This window comes from Triticum dicoccoides, chromosome 7A (assembly GCF_002162155.2).
Source record: "Triticum dicoccoides isolate Atlit2015 ecotype Zavitan chromosome 7A, WEW_v2.0, whole genome shotgun sequence".
In the NCBI taxonomy this organism is placed as follows: Eukaryota; Viridiplantae; Streptophyta; class Magnoliopsida; order Poales; family Poaceae; genus Triticum; species Triticum dicoccoides.
The window spans coordinates 711270238-711277942 of NC_041392.1; the positions used below are offsets into that span (position 1 = coordinate 711270238).

General features: G+C 44.5%; 1 pseudogene; it reads right to left on the minus strand.

Annotated features, from left to right (window-relative positions):
- Positions 1-554: 554 nt before the first annotated feature.
- LOC119333993 overlaps positions 555-7705 on the minus strand; it is a 21513-nt pseudogene continuing 14362 nt past the window's right edge.

The following is a 7705-nucleotide window of genomic DNA, read 5'->3' on the forward strand; positions in this document are numbered from 1 at the left end:
TGCTTACCGGCGCAGGCAAACTCACCTTGTGGCGACTCCTCGTCACAGAAGTGCCTCTGGAAACCAGAGCCGACGTAGAGCGACGCATGGAAACCGGAGGAGATGATGGTGTGGCCTACACCCATGACCAGAAGTGTAGCTGCTATAAAAAAGGTCTGCCTACTCCTCGCGACCGGAGGAAGTGATTCGAGACGTAGCCTGCGCCGAACCTCCCCGACAAGTTCCAGATGCTCCAGAGTGACACCTGGGTGCTGGTCTCCCTGCTCGTGTAGTCAAAGAGAGCCCCTGATCTGGCTGATGTTGTTCACCGTGGCTATCCCCGATCCCATCCCGCAGGCCATCACAAGGAAGAGCAGCGAGAAGTCGAGTTTACACATGGCCTGCACCACATTCAAGTTTTCTTTGTGCGATGACATGTCCTGACCAGATCCCACAAGTGCAATGCTAGAGCTGGCTCTTCTCGCTGTTTCGATTCTCTCTTCTGAGCTATTACAACAATAACTGATGGAGACATGATCAACAGCAGGAGTATCGCGAAGCAAACACTCTGTCCAGCTGAACCTATCACTGATACTTGGTCGCAGATTATGACAACCATCAGGTACCCAGCAACAGTAACGGCCATGAGAGAGAAAGCATCAAGGAACTTCTTGTTGTACCGCCGATGAGCGCTGTGGACATTGACAAAATACATGAGCAGCAATGCGATGGCTGTGGGTAATATCTCTAGCATAAGGTATGAAACTGCCAGGATCAATATGGAGAGTGCACTGTACCTGAACCAGTGTTGCTGCACTCAAGCCCAGAAAACCATGTATAGATGGTTTAATGCCATATGAAGGAGTATGCCATGTCTGTAATTGTGTAACGAGACAAAACATGATACACTGCCTAATAAACGCACCTTATGATTAATAGTTTGCTACGTTGTCAAGAAACAGAGTGCAGGTTAGGATTATTGAGCAAAGCGTGTGCATTGTTGGATCCACACACGTTCATCGTCAGATTTGCGAATTAGTTAGGTGAAAACTCAATACAATAACGATGAAAGTTCGTGCAATTAACGCAAATGATAGATCCAATCAGTGTGGTAGATACAAGATTTCAGGAAACAAACATGGTGCTGAAAGGATGAGGCCAGCAAAAGAAGGCTGCATTATTGCCTCTCTGGTGTCTCCGGGCCAGAACACATTATAATGAAACAGTGACTGTGCCTACACAATTGTACTCTTCCTCCAGAACCAGTGATGCTGCCTCCCAGGGAGCAAGAATTACTACAAGTCTAAGAAATCACATTACTGTACCTTTCTGCTACTTTGGGCATATACATAATACATCATCTGTATACTGTGCTATGCCACCAGAACAGATTCCTCAGAGTCACAGCACATAAGAAAGGAACTGAAAGCAAACAAAACACATGGTTCTTCTGATTTTTGATTCCTCGGAGTCACAGCAGAGAATGTGGCCCTTTTAATTTCACATGGATATTTTGATACTTTGGATATTTTGATTTCAGCATATACATCATCTACACATGGTTATATTGTAGCATAACTCGCTATAGGTCTGATTAATCACATCATTTAGGATTTTAGGTACTGATGCAGAGCAGAGACTGAATACTGCTTAGCAGAGTAAGAAAGAAAGCCAGCCAGCGGAATCAGGACGGATGTACCTTCACGATGCCGTTGACGGTGCCGCCGTGGTCAGGGAAGTTCTCGACGGTGGTGACGACATCGGCCGTACTATAGGAAGGTCTGCGCCTGCGCGGCCAGCCGCATGTCGAGGCAGACGAGCGGGATCGGGGCCGGCGCGGCCCCGGCAACGGCGAGCCAGCCACATGGCACATGGGGAGGTACCCGGCGGCTCAGAGCGCGGCGCTGGCGAGGTGGACGATGCAGGGTCGTCAGAGGCCCCCGGGCGCCTACGCGGAGAGGAAGCCGGCGAGGACCCCGGCGTTGGCGCCCACGTCGAAGAAGGCGACGGCGTGGAGCGCGGACTGGTCGTAGCCCTGCGACGCCTTGATTACCGGCGAGTATACACCGAAGCAGTGGCTGCCATCCAGGCCCGTATCGTGGACATGTGCAGCGTGTGCGGCTGTACAGGCCCCCAAATTAGTGGGGCCCAGATTTGTATATACTTAGTACTAGTATTCTTAGTAATTAGCACAAAACAGGTTGTAGCATGCCTGCGGGCCCCACAATGAATTAACTGAGCTAACTCTCAACTTGTGTTCCCAAGAGTAGTAAATTACAACGCCACCGCTGTTGGTCGTTCCTCTTGGGCCCTCTTCTCACGCACGCCTCTCTCTCTATTACCATTCTCTCTTCGTCTTCTTCACAACGCCGCCGTCGTTCCTCTTTCCCTGCTAAATTAAATCAATCTCCAGTCCTTCACTAGCCAACGTTCCGCTCCAAATCCCTCAACTATTAATTTTTCACGATTTCCCCAAATTATCCGTTGCAATGAGCTGTGGAATAGGTAACGTATCACTTCCAATCCTCATCTATTTATTTGGTTGGTGTTCTATTCATCTCGAATCATCAGACCTGCAAATCAGTCTTTCACTCGACCTCCTTCGTTTCCAGTTACCACCTTGCCGGCCCTGCGACCTGTGTGTGTTAGAATCAAGTGGAGCCTGGATCCCTAGAGGCCCTGCTCGTCACAGAGATCCAAGCGCTCAGCGGGCCGGATGAGGTTGCGAGTTCTTGATCGCCAAAGCAACACGCATCTCCTCCCCCTGATCTTCTTCTCACATCGATCGAAGACAGGTTCTTTTGTTTCATTCTTTTTTGACCGCAGGTTCATTTTTTAGTTCTTGTGTGTCGCTTATTTTACTTTCTGCAATGTCCTCTAGAATTAGGAAGTGCCAGTCAGAATATGAAAAACGTCAGAAAAAAAGATACTCACTGAATCTCTAAAAGGTGATCTTGATAGGTTTGCTGTTAAAGAACCAAACCTTTCTTCTGAAAATCTCTAGATGTTATTCAGAAGATTGTATTCTGTACCAACGTGATATATAATCCTAATAATAATAACAATTAGATCTTGTTTTCCTCATCGTCACTTGCTATGCCGAGGGCCCATTTTCTGACTTCGCACCGGGCCTCCATTTTTCCCGGTACGGCCCTGCTGCCACCCCGCGAAGCGCTGGATTAGCGTGCTCGCCGCGAGCGCCGACCATCGGCCCACCGCGCCATCGCCGCCTCGCCCCGCCGGAACAGAGGAGGAAAAAACAAAGCTTATTTTTTGACTCGTGGTGTAGGCTCCAATGATGTGGGGCCTCTCTATGCTGACACGTAAGCTACGAGACACGCACTAAACGCCCGCGTCATTGACAGCATGGACCAACTCAGAGAAACCACTGCATTTGTGAAAATAGAAAATTTAAGCTTCTTTTGACAAAACTTTCAATCAACTCTATTTTTTTAGAGGTATGATCTATTCATCATACAAAGAACACATAATGAAATGCATCCATGTCCATAGATCATTTAGTGATGACTACAAGCATTTGAGCGAATCGAAGGCGTGCCATCATCCTCGCCCTCCCTCACCAAAGCCGCACCAAACTTGTTGTAGCAGACAGCCGAAAGTCGTCATGTTAAAGCCTCACAGGACAAAACAGTACCCATGCTTATGGAAAATTTGACCATGATGGCAAAAAGAAACGACTGATTTCTTTTGTGACAATGAAAATGAACCTATAGTGTTATGCAAATTGATTAGGGATTTTGTTTTACACGAGAGTAATTAGAAGTGGTCCAACTCAAGAAAAAAAAGTAACTAGAAGTTGTTCGTGCGTTTCGCCAAGGCCGTTCTTCGTTCGTGAGGCCTATATTTTATGGTGTCTGTGACTACCTTAATTGTGTGTGAGACTTGGGGTTGAAAACAGGTCGGATAGTGCTCTTACCAGCTCCGTTTTCATATTTTCAAAACAATACGAATGTGAATATGAATATTCTTGAATACAAATGCGGATGATATGTTTACTCGATTCCGAGCGGATACAGTTAATAGTGTCGACATATTAGTTAAAGAAAATAATAGAATAGCCAGATGACATAAAATAATCAACATGCAACATATAATAAGTCAATCATAGACAAGATTATGAATAAATACTACAACAATGCATAGTAATCACTAAGTTTAATTATACAAAAAAATCAGACAACTTATTAGGCTTTTATGTTGGATAATTGTCGTATTGAGGGCTGAGGCTAGAACTGCACAAATTATAGCTCATGAAATTTTATTCGGATACGGATATATCCACTTCCATGTCCATATTTGTGTCAAAATGACATACTCCCTCCGCTCCATATTAATTATCACTGATTTAGTACAACAACTAATATAGTTCGAAGGGAGTATCATATTTGTATTTGTACCGTATTTGTATTTGTTTGTAAAATAAACCAGGAAATCTATTTCTATTTTTATTTTAGTTCAGATGCGGATGTTTTTTCTAATTGGATGCAAATGTTTCAGATACGAATAGTCATTTTCTTGGATGCAAAATATCGGCTATTCCAGATTATGCACTGCAACTTTCCACCCCTAGTCAGACTATGTTTATGTGCTTTGAGAACATGGTTATGCTTATGTTCATTTTTTAGAAACACAATACAGACGTAGACGCTCATAAGCACATATGCTTATGGTCTATTTATTGTTGTTATGTTCATTTTTCGTCTCATATAATGTTATTGTTATTTGATGCCATGTCACACGCATCATTTGTGATCATTCTCAGATGGCTGTGTACATGCATGTTTGTTATTTGAGCCATCTCTCATGTCACAAGGTGTTGCAAAAATGAAACTCACTTTCTGCATCTAATGATCACTTTTGTACCTCTACGGTTTCTAAACTTTAAAGGGGGGTGTTAATCCTACCTTATATATTTTCTCTAGAGTGCACAAATGTAGGTGGACTCAACCTATTTAGGACAGTAAAACTGCATCAAATCCCTACCCTTTGACGGCAAAGTACTCTTTGCTGATTAAGGGTTTGCAGACAATCTTTGTCGTTAGCCAGCTGACGACAAAATCTTTGATGTCTGTAATCCTGTCTTTGCCGTCTATACTTGCCTGATGGCAAACTGCCTGATTCCTGTGGTGTCACGGCCTTAGCATTTCTGGCCATCCATTTTTTCTAATCTAGACGTTTATGGCAGTTAGATTTGGTGTATATAGCCACCTGGAACGCACCTGTTAATTACTGGCCCGACTGTCCTACTAGGTTGTTGTTGGGTACATGTTGCACAGAGGGCGGGTTCCTGGCCATCTGCATCTCTTTGATCACCTATGGTAGGGATGTTGAGGTATCTTGGGTACATGTTGCATAGAGGGCAGGCTCCTTGCCAGCTGCATCTCTTTGATCACCTAACTTGCTAAGAGCCTAAGAAGCCACTGAGATGACCTTGGATTGTCCCGCAGACGACCCTGGATTGGAACTCTGATCTGTACTCTTCTTGTTTAAAGCTCAAACCCCATTTAATTATATTTTTGTTAAAAATGAACTAACGGACGCACAAATCATGCGCGCACACACAAATCAGGACACTCCACCTGTGTCCTGAATGTCGGCATACCCGACCGTCGTATATTGCGCGAAGGGTGCTTGCTACCGGAGCAAGGACATATATGTGGAAGAATGTCTTCATGGTGTCAATGTTGTTTGACAGTGGTGGTTGATGAAGACAAATAGATGAGATGAGACCCCCCCCCCCTCCCTATTTATGGATGAAGTGACAGATTTTCCTTGAGCCATCATATGCTGCCTTTTTGCGGGGGGAAATTCTAATCTATTCATCTTCAATCATGGCGGTACAACAAACACCAAAAATAATAAAAATTACATCCAGATCTGTAGACCACCTAGCGATGACTACAAGCATTGAAGCGAGCCGAAGGCGCGTCGCCGTCATTGCCCCTCCATTACGGGATCCGGGCAAAACTTGTTGTAGTAGACAGTCGGGAAGTCGTCGTGCTAAGGCCCCATAAGACCAGCGCACCAGAACAGCAACCGCCACCCATAAAGAGTAGCGTAGATCGGAAGGATCTAACCTGAAAACACACGAACGTAGACGAACGATGAACAGATCCGAGCAAATCCATCAAGGACAGATCCGCCGGAGACACACATCCACACGCCCACCGATGATGCTAAACGCGCCACCAGAACAGGGGCTAGGCGGGGAGAACCTTATTCCATCTTCAGGGAGCCGCCACCGTCTCGCCTTCCTGAGTTAGACACAAACCCTAACAAACCTCAAAGAGACATCTAAAAACGGAGCCCTCTCACCGGCAAGGGCCGGGATCCGCCGCGCTCCCATGACCCCAAGGCCACCAGAGACGAGGAGGACCAGTGACGGTGCCGATGGGAGGCAGAGGAACCCTAGTTGGGGAGGAGGCAGCTGCCTGAGTCACGTCTCACATCCAATTTCAAAGCCTAGAAAATGAGTGTTCATCATATGATGCTTTAGTGCTTACAAATTTAGTTCGTATACTAATCGAAGTGACTTAATTTGCTAGTGCACACAAGTATCCAAGTTGTCGTAGATGGTGTTACCGCCCATTTCTTTTCTCAAGATAGACCAGAAGTAATGTTGTACCAAAACTTTAGACTTTATGCGTTTGAACTTGTAATGTTGTTTTAGTTGTTAGCTACAGAAGGATCTAGATCAAATTGTTAGGGATTTTTTTTACAAGGTAGTGGCACATGATAAGTAGTTCATTTGGATGTTGTCCTCTTCCAGACGGCAATATGATGTAGGGGATTAGCAACACCATCAGCAAATCTAAGAGGCGCACATCAAAAACAGAGAAGAGGGGAACAAGCAGCGCTGCTGCTCTTGATTCATTTTTTTTTGTGTGGCGTCTAGTACCTTTCTTTTCTATCTCTCCCCAGCGACCAGGGCAGATAGAAAAGGAGGCCACACAAGCACTATAGAGACTTGTAGATTAAGCAAAAGGAAGCAGTAACACTCTACTTAGTTGAAGCTGCTGCATCACAATGCTTTTGCTTTGACTACATTAAGAATCATGTGGTACACAAAATCGATGATGTTTCGTGTACTGCACCATTAGGAGCGATGTGCGGCATGTCCTCGCCTGCTTTTAGTTTTGTAGCACACCAAAAAAACATATGGCATGAAGCTTCATGTTTCCTTCTTTTGTGAAGTATAACTAGTACCGCTATGAAGGAAAGATCAAGATGTTCGTAGTTTGTACCGAGTTTGTTAGACATTGTACACCACAATAAGTAGTGGTTCATCAGGATGACGTCCGGCCTCTTCTATCCATGTTTTTTTTTCAAATATCAATCCATGTTTTTTGTTTTGTATTATATTTCCTATCATGATGTTCATGCCTCCTAGTAGTTCTTATTTTCATTACTCGCTCAGTACCAAAATAAGTGTCTTAACTTTGTACTAATTTTAGTACAAAGTTGCGAGACACTTATTTGGAGTCGGAGGGAGTATTATTTTGTGATACAACATTTGTGATGTTGCTTGTTAACCATGACCAAGTTATGTGTTGAATGACAATGAAAGTGGTGCTCACCGTCACTATGAGAGTAAGGAGAACCGTAGGAAGTAGAATGTTTTTAGTTGTGTCCATGGTGTTTTGGTAATCATGAAGATGCACACATTAGATTAGGCCTCTCTTTATGTAAAGATGAGGTGACACTA